This window comes from Mytilus trossulus, chromosome 5 (genome assembly GCF_036588685.1).
Source record: "Mytilus trossulus isolate FHL-02 chromosome 5, PNRI_Mtr1.1.1.hap1, whole genome shotgun sequence".
In the NCBI taxonomy this organism is placed as follows: domain Eukaryota; kingdom Metazoa; phylum Mollusca; class Bivalvia; order Mytilida; family Mytilidae; genus Mytilus; species Mytilus trossulus.
This window is the reverse complement of record NC_086377.1, coordinates 3953393-3967643: the sequence shown is the minus strand read 5'-3', so window position 1 is coordinate 3967643 and position 14251 is coordinate 3953393. Positions and strand designations below refer to the sequence as shown.

At 31.7% G+C, this 14251-nt stretch overlaps 1 long non-coding RNA gene across 1 annotated transcript in view; it reads right to left on the bottom strand.

The window, feature by feature from the left end:
* LOC134719362 (uncharacterized) overlaps positions 1-2018 on the bottom strand; it is a 34220-nt gene extending 32202 nt beyond the window's left edge. Inside the window, exon 1 of the long non-coding RNA XR_010107563.1 lies at positions 1895-2018. This is a non-coding gene — a long non-coding RNA (uncharacterized LOC134719362). The remainder of the gene's footprint in view (positions 1-1894) is intronic.
* Between the last annotated feature and the right edge of the window lie 12233 nt (positions 2019-14251).

Genomic DNA, 14251 nt, shown 5'->3' with positions numbered 1-14251 from the left:
AGCCATCACTTGATGTCATCTAAACAAATAACATATAGATCTGTGGAGAGAAATTTTAGTTTAAGTCGCAAAAATGATCAACAAGAAAAGATCGTCAAATAAGTATCATGAATGGTTGAAATTGTCAGTCAACTCCTAATTATTTAATAAATTAGCCACAGAGTTTTTTGTAAGGTCTAGTTTTAATTGGGATTTTATTGTAGATAAAGGAGGTAAATTTCCTCTGTTGACAAAAAAATGGTTGAGGAGTCGGAAAGTTTGACTGAAGATTAAGGATATCAAATGAAGGTAAACATAAATTTAAAGTAATGTTTATATTTGTATTAATACATGTACCTCGAGTATGCATTAAAGATGTATTGGGTAAGATGGTAATAACTGTATGTGAAACAATAAAATTTGTTTAAAGTGGGCAGTACATGTATATTAAAACATACCATCAACATTAGCACAACTAAAAATGCAATCATAAAAGCATCTGCAAAGTTTCATAAAAATCTGTGAAAGTATGACACAGTATCCATGGTATCATTTATTTGATGTCCATGTCATTCAAGGTGGATATTGTGTCATTGGCAATAGACAAATTTCCTATTTACATGTACCCACTTTAATTGGAACAAATTTGAGGGAAGTTAACTGTTTAATGCATATGCCATTATGTTTTCTATACATGACTAAATCATCAGAAAACAGTAAACCTTCCGCCAAAATTGCACCATTTATATTTTTGAATTTACTTCTTTCGGGTGTTTGTAGTGACAGAGTACCAAGATGTCTTACCACAGAGAAGGTATTAAAACCTGTTGAAAAAACATAGAATCCGAGTCAAAAGTTGATAATGTGAAAATAGACTATTATACCACATCATCTTATTGTCGACCCTGCAACTTTTGTTGCAGAAAGCTCGACATATATATAATGTTCTGGGGGCCAGCAGCGGAGTTAGATGAATTCTTAAAAGCTTTATATTTTAGAAGGATGAAGACCTGGATGCTTCATACTTTGAATATATACCAAAATGCCTCAGGTTACCAAGTTTCTCTTAGTCACATGTCTAATGTCCTTGACCTAATTTTCATGGTTGAGTGTCTACTTGAAAAAAAAGTTAAGATTTTTATACGACTGCAAAAATTCAAAATTTTGGTCGTATATTGGTATGAGGTTGGCGTCGTTGTCATCCGAAGACATTTGGTTTTCACACTATAACTAGTATAAGTAAATAGAAACCTATGAAATTTAAACACAAGGTTAAAGACTAGAAAAGGAAGTTTCAAATTGATTTTGGGAGTTTTGGTCTCAACAGATTAGGAGCTAGGGGCCAAAAAAGGCCCAAATAAGCATTTTTCTTGGTTTTTGCACAATAACTTTAATAGTATAAGTGAATAGAAATCTATGAAATTTTAACACAAAGTTTATGACCACAAAAGGAAGGTTGTTATTGATTTTGGGAGTTTTGGTCCCAAACAGTTAAGGAATGAGGGTCCAAAGGGTCCAAAATTAAACTTTGTTTGATTTCATCAAAAAATGAATTATTTGGGTTCTTGTATATATGTCAAATCTAACCGTGTATTTAGGGTGCAATCAACAGTTTTTTTCTATGACGTCATATTTTGAGGGACCATCTATTATTGACCCTTAGTGGTGTTAATGTTAATGAAGATACTTGTATAAAACTAGATATCATTAGAATCAGAATTTTCTCTAGTTTATAATGAAATAAAAATAAATTGTACTTTTAATAGTACCAAAAAGTTTTATCCAGAGAAAATGGGAAAAACATTACCTAATCTATGCATAAAAAACATGAAATCAGGCCATGTGCACACCCATGCAGACATGATACATGCACATTTTTCATATTCAAAACAGTATGAATTTCATAGGTTTTTACCTGGTCTTTCTAAAAATTTATGCTTCAGGATACGTTCGCCTGCTTCGAAAAGAGATACAGTGGGTGCAAATAAGTTTTGCACTTTTCACTGCCAAAAAAACAGGATGTTTACAGTTTGTCTCCCCTTAAAACATGTGTATTTAATCTAATTTTTAAAAATTATTTTAATCATTCAACCTGTTTTAATTGAAGCTAATTAACTTAATTTTACAATTAAATATAAAAAAACATGATACTTTTTTACCAATTAGTTGACAAAAAGGGACTTCCCTCCAAGTCTATTTTTAGTCGGGGAATTACCCCTAGTTTTTTTATACGAAACTGTTTATAGCACCCTTAGATTTTTAATTTTTGGTCCTGTTTTCAAATTGGTCTACATTAAGGTACAAAGGGTCCAAAATTAAACTTTGTTTGATTTTAACAAAAGTTGAATTCTTGGACTTCTTTGATGCTGAATCTAAACATGTACTTAGATTTTTGATTATGGACTGTTGGTCCAAATCGGGGTTCAAATTAAACTTTGTTTGATTTCAACAAAAAAGGGGTTCTTTAATATGCTGAATCCAACCGTGTATTTAGATTTTTAATATTTGGGCCCGGTTATCAAATTGATTCACATTGATATGCTTGAGGTCTAAAGGGTCTAAAATTGCACATTATTTGATTTCATCAAAAATTGAATTCTTGGGGTTCTATGATCATGATGATAGGCTGAATCTAACCATGTATTTATATTTTGGATGTTTGACCATAATAGGTAAATGTCCAATTTAAAATTTATAAGTTTTTTTCTCGCCTTGACGGAGTAAAAAAATGAGACAGGTATGGTGTTCCCCGCGGCGGCAGCATCAACAATGTATTAGTTTGTGATTAGGTCAGTTTATGGTGAACCACTAGTGGTAGGTCAATGATATTTGGTATGCAGTTGTATAAGCATTGGCATATCTCATTTTCATGGAGATTTTTCGACTCCGCCTCCTTAGTCATGGTCTATAGACTTTGATAATTTTGCTAAGTTAATATGTATTAGTTTGTGATAAGGTCAGTTCAAGGGGAACCATTAGTGGTAGGCCAATGTTAATTGGTGTTCAGTTTTATAAACATTAGTACATCTCATTTCCATGGAGAATATTTGGCCCTGCCCCCTCAGTCATGGTCTATTGACTTTGAAACTTTTGCTTAGTTTACATGTATTAGTTTGTGATAATATCAGTTTAAGATGAACTGTTAATGTTAAGTCAATGATATTTGGTATGCAAATTTATTGTCATTTGAAAGTGTTGTTTTCATGGAGATTATATAGCCCCACCCCTGATCATGGTTCATTGACTTTGAAACTTTTACATAGTTTAAAAGTTAATGTTTGTGTTTAGGTTCGTTTTAAGGGAACTACTTATTATGAGTCAATGGTAATTGGTATGCAGTTGTATTATATTTATCATTGGCACATCTCATTCCATGGAGATTGTTTAGCCATGTACCTTCAGTCATTGTTCATAGACTTTGAATATTTGCATAACTTACATGCTAAAATATTGCTATTAAATTTCAACATTGCATTATCAAAATTACATGAATATTTGCATAACTTACATGTTAAAATATTGCTATTTAATTTCAACATTGCATAATCAAAATTACATGAATATTTGCATAACTTACATGTTAAAATATTGCTATTTAATTTCAACATTGCATAATCAAAATTACAAAAAGGGGATACATATCTCTGTGATAACAGTTTGTTAAGTGTAAGTTCTTAGACCACATTCATTCTGTGTCAGAAACCTATCTTGTGTCAACTATTTAATCACAATCCAAATTCAGAGCTGTATCAAGCATAAATGTTGCCCCAACTGTTCATGGTTCGACCTCTGTGGTCCTATAAAGCTGTGCCCTGCGGAGCATCTGGTTTGTAAAGTGAAATTCTCTCTTATTATAAGTAATGGGATAACTATAGTTGGTATGTGAGTACCTTGCAAGGTCCTCATGGCTGTCATACAGTTTTCACTTGACCTCGACCTCCTTGCATGGATCAGTGAACAAGGTTAAGTTTTGGTGGTCATTGATTGTCAAGTCCATATCTCAGATACTAAAAGCAATATGTCTAGTATATTTGGTGTATGGAGGACTTTAAGGTGTACATGTCCAACTGGCAGGTGTCATCTGACCTTGACCTCATTTCCATGGTTCAGCGATTATAGTTGAGTTTTTGTGGGTTTTTTTTCTGTTTTTCATATACTATTTGCAATAGGTCTAATATATTTGGTGTATGGAAATAATAACAGAATGATTGTTAGGTGTACATTTCTAGCTGGTATGTGCCATCTGCCCTTGGCCTCATTTTCATGGTCAGTGGTCAAAGTTAAGTTTTTGAGTTTTTGTCTTTTTATCTAATACTACATTTTTTGTATATGCAATAAGTCTACCGCTATAATAACTATATTAGGTGTATGGAAATATATTAGTTGTATGGAAGAATTATTAGCTGTATAGATGTGTGCCTTGTATGGTTCATCTCACCTTGCCTGTCCTTGGTCTCATTTTCAGTTTAGTGGTCAATTTTTATTTTTTTTGGTTAATGTTAAGGTTATGTTTCAATTGTAATAAAGCTTTATTTTAAGGACTACAAAAGAAGGCGAGACATTTCAGCGTGTGCACTCTTGATTTTTTATTTAAACCCTAGAAAGAAGCTACAGATTAATGTTAACTGCAAAAATACTAAAATCCTTTATTAATTAGATCATGTAGATACAGGAAATGAAAATATTTTGAAATTTTTTATCATAAAAATGGTTATGCTTATACATTTTGTACTAGAAACTAAAAGCTTCTTGCAATTTTCACTGGTTTTGAGATCAGTAACAGTCTGACAAGGAAAGAATTTAATGAACATGATTATGATGACTCTTGATAAATATAAAAACATATTGACTGTAAAATAATTACCAGTGTTGTTTACAAAATTTGTTATTTGGAAATATCTGTTGAAATTAAAATGTGTTAACTTAAATGATTTAAGAATTGAAGTCTTTAAATGATACAAAAGCAAGGATATATGGAATGATTGCAATTGAGACAACTACTAGCCCTGCATAATAGGGCACTGATGTAAGCAAGTACAGGTCACCTGAAGTCTTCAACAATAAGCAAAAGCCTTAATTGAAAGATCGTTATACATGGGCTTATTAAGTCCCAAGATAATGGTATCTACATCATTTGCTGTCAAATTTTTGTTTGTATGTTTCTGATGAAGGTTAATTAAAATAAGCCCAGCACACCTAATTTTTGAACTGTTTTCTTTTAATTTCAAAAGAGAAAGCTAAGAGACAAATTTAAGCAAAAAACAAAAAAAAAGGAAATCCATTTAATATGGCAGACAGCAACCAAACACAACCAGTTGACATAATGAACATGTTTTTGAGTGTTTAAATCATCTGCTCTTCTCTGGTGTTTAAAAATTGTACAGATTTGGTGTCACAATATCTCAGTAACATGGGTTAGAATTCAGGCATGGGAAGAACAACAAAATTGCGAAAGCAAACTTACAGATCTTACATTTTTGGGTTGATGTTTTGACGACTTGCATGTACATGTACAATATATACAAAAAGTTAGCTGCTATTGAGACAAAGGCAAAAATCATAGTGCAACAAATAAAATTGAGAAAGGAAATGGTGAATATGTCAAAGCGACAACCACCCGACCATAGAGCAAACAACAGCCGAAGGCAACCAATGGGTCTTCAATGTAGCGAGAATTCCCGCACCTGTAGGTGTCCTTCAGCTGGCCCCTAAAATATGCATAATAGTACAGTGATAATGGATGTCATACTAAACTCCGAATTATACACAAGAAACTAAAATTTAAAATCATACAAGACTAACAAAGGCCAGAGGCTCCTGACTTGGGACAGGCGCAAAATTGCGGCGGGGTTAAACATGTTTATGAGATCTCAACCCTCCCCCTATACCTCTAGCCAATGTAGAAAAGTAAAAGAATAACAATACGCACATTAAAATTCAGTTCAAGAGAAGTCTGAGTCCGATGTCAAAAGATGTAACAAAAGAAAATAAATAAAATGATAATAATACATAAATAACAGCAGACTACTAGCAGTTAACTGACATGCCAGCTCCAGACCTCAATTAAACTGATTAAACATGTTTATTACAGATATAATAACAATAAACTTAATAACACTTACCACTACTAAATGATTAGGAACTTTCAGGAACTAATTGCAGCTACTGTCCAGGTTATGTTAAACAAATTTTCAGCTCCAACTGATCTGTTCAGTGAAGAGTTTTTATCATTTAAATAAAATGTGAACACATTCCAATCTTTTGGCAGACGTGAATATTCTCATGTGGCATTTATACCTATATGCAAGGGTACCTATATCTGGTGGTGATGATACACAGTGATAATTTACCATTTTTTTTCTTCTTTCTGTTTAATTTTGAAAAAAAAATGGAATTTAAACTTTTTTCAGCATTTTGGAAAAAAATAGTTTTGTAAATTTTTCATGTTTTTTCATAAGAATTAAATTTTAAAAGAAAATTTTTTTTAAATATTTTTTTTTTTTTTTTTTAATTTTGAAAAAATTGATTTTTTTGAAATATTTTCGTTTATAAATGTTTTAAACTTTAAAAAGTAAATTTTAGTTGCCTTCGTCCATGCAAGCATGGACTAAGTTAGCCTTGGTTGCCTTCGTCCATGCATGCATGGACTAAGTCTGTAGTGTTAGTCCATGCAAGCATGGACTAAGTTAGGGTTAGTTGCCTTAGTGCATGCATGCATGGACTAAGTCTGTTGTGTTAGTCCATGCATGCATGGACTAAGTTAACGTTAGTTACCTTCGTCCATGCATGCATGCATGGAGTAAGCTTAGTTTCTAAGTTTTCATGTTTACAAATCATGAAAAGGTTTAGCCATACTATCAAGTTTTGCAATTTATTTCCTAAGGTAAGTTATAATGCACAATATGTATGTAAAACATAATTAATAGGATGAATATGAAAAAAACCAACTAAACAGAAAAAAAATGTAATTACATCAAATTAAAAAATAATTGAACTAACACCATGAAATTAAGAGGTAAGAAGAAATGGAGGTTTTCTAGAATTGATGTTGATTTCCAGTTTTATTTAATACCTTGTTTATAATTAAATTGCATATATGAAGTTCTTTGCCAATAAACACATTACAAAAAAAAAAGAAATTCGTTCAGTAAATATTATATGCATCAATTTATCATGTATACATAATAGTATTATACTCAAAATATATAAAAAGAAACAATACAACGTACCATGGATTTTGGTTTATGAGAATAAAGATGTATAACGTTTCCGTCCTTTTTACAATGCTCAAATGACTGACCAACAGCTATGAAGTATCAAATGTTCTTCCTTGTTCTTGACTTGATTTTGTAGTGTTTATTCAATCTTGTAGTCCGTTAGTTAAAGTTCCTTTTTACGTATCAATAAAATTTATGGAAAGAGTTATGTTTAAGCACTTAAACAATCGTTTAAAAGCTAACAAAATAATTGATGCCTATCTATCATGATTTCTCCCTAAAAATTTAACTGTCCATCAACACTTAGAAATATATAATTGCATATTAAACTCCTTGGAAAAAAGGATATAAATTGTGTTGTATTCTGTGACCTCTGTATAGCTTTCGACAAAGTTTGGCATAGGGGCCTTATATGTAAAATGAAAGCTTATGGTATTAACGGAAACGGTTTCAGGACTATCTACACGACAGAAAACAGAGAGTAGTATAACATAACTCGTCTTCTTCCTTCTGTAATGTTTCAGCTGGTGTTTCCTAGGTTTCAGTTCTGGGCCATCTTCTCTTTGTCTTATATATTAATGGTATTGCTGATAAGCTTACTTCAGTGTGTCGACTATTTGCGGACGACATCATTCAATTATTATGGAAACGACGGAGATTAGATTACATCTCTTATCGATCGCAACCTTAAATAGCTGGATATTTGGTTTCCTAAGTGGCTATTGTGTCATTTAACCCCGATAAAACCGAAATTATGTTTTGTTTTCAAATATTGAGACTCCAGGCCTTAGTTTTTCCTTAAACGGTAAGAACATACATTTAAGCACCATACCTTGAATTTCATTGGTGACACAAAATGGAACAATCACATTGAAAGTATAATTACAAGTATAAAGAAACACTTAAAAGTTTTACATAAACTTTAAATACCAATTATCTCGAAAAAATTAAGAAAAGTTATACTCAGTTTTTATTTCAAATATCCCACGGAGGTGTGGGGTAATTATGGAAAAGGCTACTCACATGAATTAGAAAATCAGCAATAAGGGGCCGCAGGAATAGTAACATGTCTACCAATATTTACAAAAAACTGAAACTTAATATTCTGAGGTTGGCTTGGAATCTCTTTTTGAAAGAAGAATGAGAAGAAAATTACAGATGTTTTATAACATGAACCAAAAGCATGCACCAGAGTACCTATACAATCTTGTAGGCCGTACATTGACCTATAATGATTTTATTTTTAATTGTTGTTTTTGTTGGAGAGTTGTCTCATTGGCACTCACACCACATATTCCTATATCTATTGTACCTCCTTGTGTACAAAGTACAACCAACTTCCCGTTGCAAAATGGCCATGTTATTATTGTTCCATTTTGTAGACATTCGCTTACTCCTGAATCGTAAATTCCCTCTAAAATACGTGAATGGAATAAACTTGAACCAAAAAATCGCAGTGCTGACTCTATTTTTAAATTGAAGAAATAATTAACTTAAACTATTAATTTACGTATCGTCTACAAAGAAAAAACTTTTGGATAAGACAGTTGGTAACAATCATTCACTACGGATGCAATGAGAAAAATTGATGGTGTAAAGTACTGTGAATAAATTACAATTGTTTAACAATTCTGCTCGATGCAATAGAAGTCATGGACACAGAAAAAAGTAAAAACACAAGAATACTGAACTCCGAGGAAAATTCAAAAAGGAAAGTCCAAAATCAAAAGGCAAAATTAAAAGTCCGAACACATCAAACGAATGGATAACAACTGTCATATTTCTGACTTGGTACAGGCATTTTCTAATGAACATACATTATTTAAATTATACATCATTGCCTGTTATGATCCTATCAAAAGCTTGTATACATTCACCATATCAGAAATAAATGATACTTCATTATATTATCTAAACTCTATTTATCAAATTTATTGATTCAAGATGCCCATTAAATTTCCGTTATTGATGCTAATTCTGCTTCGTTTATTACCTACTAATGTATTTTGTCCGTCTGCAAAGAACAAAACATGACCTATTCCCGAACACCTACAAATGTATTTTGTCCGTCTGAAAAAACAAAACATGACCTATTCCCGAACACCTGCAAATGTATGTTGTCTGATTGCAAAGAACAAAACGTGACATATTCCCGAATATGGTTTGCATGTTGTTATATAATATTGTATATTTGTTCATAACTCTGTGATGAGGTCTCTTTTTGTGAGTTTGTGCTGTATTTCTGTCTCGTATATATTTCTTTAAAAGCTATAAAACCAACAATTTACTATGCATGTTATATAAATGTCAGGAATATGGCAGTTTTTATCAAATAGTGGCATTTGCTTTGTTGTATATTCAGGTTTTTTTTTTCTAAAAGGTGACGTGCTTCCTTTTGTTTCTGTTTACCTCTGAAAATCATCAAGGCCTATAGATAATGCTTTAATCGAAGTTTGTGTTTTTTAAGATCTTCATTTCCTTGTGGACTTTTATCAATGCTTTCAAAGGAGCATGTAGTTATACCATATAAATGTCAGGAATATGGTAGTTTTTATCAAATATTTTGATTTTATGTATGTTGGCATTTGTTTTATGGTATATTCAGTTGTCCTCTTAAAGGTGACGTACTTCCTTTGGTTTCTATTTTGCCTCTATAGATACTGAAAATCATCAAGGCCTTTAAATAATGTTTCACTCCATTAGTTTGTGCTTTTTGGGATCTTCACTTCCTTATAGACTTTTATCAGTGCTTTCAAAGGAGCATCATATACGATTATATCAGAACACTGATGTGTAATTCTCAATGCAAAGAGACACATATAAACGATGTATTCGTGTTAACAACAGCTAATATTGAGAGATGAAATAAGCGGAAACAAATTCCAGATAAAAGCATGTCCAAATAAAGAAAAACAAATAATATCAAATGCAGATTATTTAATTCGTATCATAACTAATATAGTCGTTATCTGTCTGTTCATTCTATGGCTGGTTTCTGTCTACAATAATAAAAATATATATATAATAAGATGTCTCTACAATAGAAAAAAAATAACTTTAAGACCTAAATCAGTTTCAAATACTCTTGAACTATTTCTAAATCCTTTGGAATATGTTCATTTGACACAAATGTGATCTTATCAATTTTATTGTACAGAATTGTTTTAGGACAATAAGTGTAATGTTGCATGGTCAATGTGTTTCACGACACTTTCGCTTAAATCTTTGGCTAAAAGCATTCCTTAGGTCTTAACTCATGATTCATATTTTACCATCACATTTCAATAGTCATTAGATTATGACTTAGTCTGCTTTAGCAATTGTTTTATTGTGTGATGTTGCTTTAAATGGTCAATTGTTTTGTACGATCGTTTTGCTGTAATTATCGTCACGATGAATATCCCGTTGACTTTAAGCACAAAAGCTGAGACATGGTTCCAAAGTGTCTCGATAAAAGAAAGGTTTCGCAAAATGTAAATGTTGAATGACAATTGATAAATTATGACCACGTGGTTACTGAGGTTCTGTTTGTCCAATCAGTCTTCTTTGTCTGGGAGCAAGAGCTTGTGATTTTCTTTATTAAGATAGAGAATCGAACACATAAAATATATAGAGTGCAATTTTAATCATAAGTCTACAACTTTGTTAGGATGAATAAGGTTATTAATTGTTTGCTTTTATGAAGACTTTTTAGGGGGAAGGGTATGCCAACACATGGTGAATAATTGGAAGCTATCACGCGTAATGTCAAAAGGAACCACTAGTAATGCATACTACAATGATTGTTTTGTTCTGATCTATGATTTAGGATTTTTATACTTCAAATTTTTACAACGTAAACCAATGTTAAGTTACTAATTCACATTCTTTCATGTGCAAGTTTTAAAGTAAGATAATTATCAATATACTTAATATAATGAACTTTAACGCTACTCTTTGTGCATACAAAATGTAAATTTAAGTAGCAATTATTTGCTAATATTCAGTAATGTGAGATTATCCATTTCATTTCCGGTGTGTATGTTAAAATAACTCTTATTTGAAATACCTACAACGCCAACTTTTTTTCTAAATCCAGTTGTGTATACATTATATTCTATATAAAAGAACATGATTGAAGTTTTTATTAAGTATATGCACCAGCGAACAACTATCAAAATTACCTACAATTCAGATAAGAACATACTTATTTTGTAAGTATTCTTACCTTTCATATCTAAGCACCTTTTGGTGGAAGTCTACCTCGTCCCATACCGGGATATATAGGGTCTTGTTGGTAAGGCAAAGCTCCACCGTACATAGATCTAGGGTCGCTCATTTGGGGATCTTGTTGGTAAGGTGATGTTCCACGGTACATAGACCCTGGATAACTTTGAGGGTACTGAGAATAAGGTGATCCTCCATAACCACGGTACATAGATGATGTTTGATAATTTCTTAGATATTTACAACATGTTCTGTAGTATCTAGGGTTAAATGGCACCGTACATGTATATCTGAAAGTCCATTCACTATACCGACAGCTCCGACGACAAGTACACCATATTCGCCCTAAAATGAACAGAAACTGATTTAAGAAAGGTAATAATGAAAACATTTTTTTTCCAAAGACACAAAATTATATAACCAAAAGCAGCAGTAGTATACCGCTGTTCAAAACTCATTAATCCATGGACAAAAAACAAAATGGGGGTAACAAACTAAAACCGAGGGAACGCATTAAATATAAGAGGAGAACAACGACACAACACTTAAATGTAACACACACGGACACGGACCAAGCATCAGACAAATATAACATCAAAACCAAAAACATGAGTTTGGGATAGACAAGTACCTCGCCACGTCTTATCGCAATGTGAATTTACACTCAAAAATAAAATAAAACAAACGACGCAACGTTAAAATGTAACACACACAGAAACGGATAATGTTATTTTAAAAAAAATATTAAACTGAAAAAATGATACATACCAGAACTTGAGCCGTATCTGGAGCCATAACCTTGACTTTGTCCGCCTGTATAGTCCTCATTTGGATACATGCCTGCTCCGGCTGGGTCACCACCAATACCCATTGATTGTCCCATGCGACTAAAGTATTCAGGTGTGGTACCTTGGACAAATGGTAAGACTGTAAAAGCACACAAAAGAAGAAGAGTTGGAAGTCCCATTCTGACGGCTGCGTAAAGTGACTTGTTGATGACCCGATTGAATATATGGCCAAGTGTATCGTAATTGGTCTACTTGTAACGGTATATATACCTAAAACTTATTAACTTGATGGAGAACAGGCGTATACGTGGCCATTGTATATAATAATTTTGATGGAAACCATCTCTGATCAGCTTGATTGATTAACCTACTTTTACGAATTGAGGTTGACCAAATTTGATGTTAATCAATATATGTACATATGTATATGTACAAAAAAAAATGTTCGGTTAAAAGAATCAAAGGTATTTGAAATTATTGTAAAGTACAGTGTTAATTTGAAATATAACATAACTTGATTCGAACATGAACTGTATGTTTCCATTGTTATTACACAGTCATTTATAATATTGTTAAGATTTGAAAGTCAACATTTTACTAAGTTTAACTTGTGTAAATAAGGTAGATTTGTTTACATTATCACTGTAGTCTCTGTTTTACCCTTGCTTCATGCATGTGTCCGTTGTTGTGTTCTGATTTGTATTTTACATAGATTTAAATAGATTTTATTTGAAAATCATATTCTCTTTTTTTGTCATTAACAAATAACTTATATTGTTTTTTTTTTTTTTAATTAAGATTCTAGATCAACACTGATATAGTATAGCACGTGACAAATATATAAATTGATATTTATTAATTTTCATATTTTCCATGACCATGGATCTGTTTTTTATGAAGACGAAACGCCCGTCTAGAGTATTGAATTAAAACCCTGGTACCTTTGAGAACTTTCTGTTTGTTAATTGATTCTTTTTTAACATGTTTTACATGATTGTTGTATTATTTATTTCCTAATAATAAGCACGTTCGGGTCCATGGCTGTTAACATTCTTTCATCATTGTTTACTTTATACTTGCGATGTGCCCTAGTTAAATTAGTTTACAGGAGGTCAATATTTAGTTACAAGTACATTCATGAAGATTTTCATAATATATTGTATTTTCATTTACGTTAAGGAGACTGTACATTTGTTTTAAACTTAGTCATTCAAGTATGAAAAACATGTTCAATTTAGCTTTGCAGTTTTATGGGATTTTAATGCTAAAACATTGAAGTCAGATTATATCTTAGCTGGTTCATTTTTATCTATCATTATTATTATTGTAGATTTGCCATAGCCTTATCATTACATTTCCATGGTTGGAAGTTTTATTTTATAGGGAATTAAAAACATGACATTTCAACATCCCTGTGATTTTTTGGTTGTTAATAAGAGTTATTGATCATATTTCAAACATGTTTGTAATTTAACTAATACAATAGACGTGTAAACACCTTTTATGTACAAAGGAGTACGTAATAATATTACAATAGGTGATCATATCTAAAACTTTTATATTTCATGCTAGACACCGAATACATATATACCACCTTTGTATGCATGAAATAAATTAAATTTCCACGAAAACTCACTCATGTAAAAGTAATGTTTGACATTCTATGTAAACTTTGTTTTTGACTTATATGTTTTGATTTTCTGTTTGAATTATTATACACTAGTCATTTTATTTAGCCCTTGGTAGCTTTCTGTTTAGTGAGAACAAGGGCTACTTGTTTCATTTTACAAATTGTTAGTTGGACGGATAGTTGTCTCATACCACATCTTCGTATGTCTATTGAATGTCTCTCTGATATCTTTCGACTTTTTTTCAGATATATACATCTTCCAATCACTCAACTTTCAATATAATGTGGTATTGGTATCACGAATATTAATAACATGTTGTGTTAGTAACCTAATACGATATATACGGGGTCAGTATATGCCATATGGGTTGAGAGTTCGCTTGAACCCAATATGGAATTTACTAACCCGTTTATATCGTATAAGGTTACTA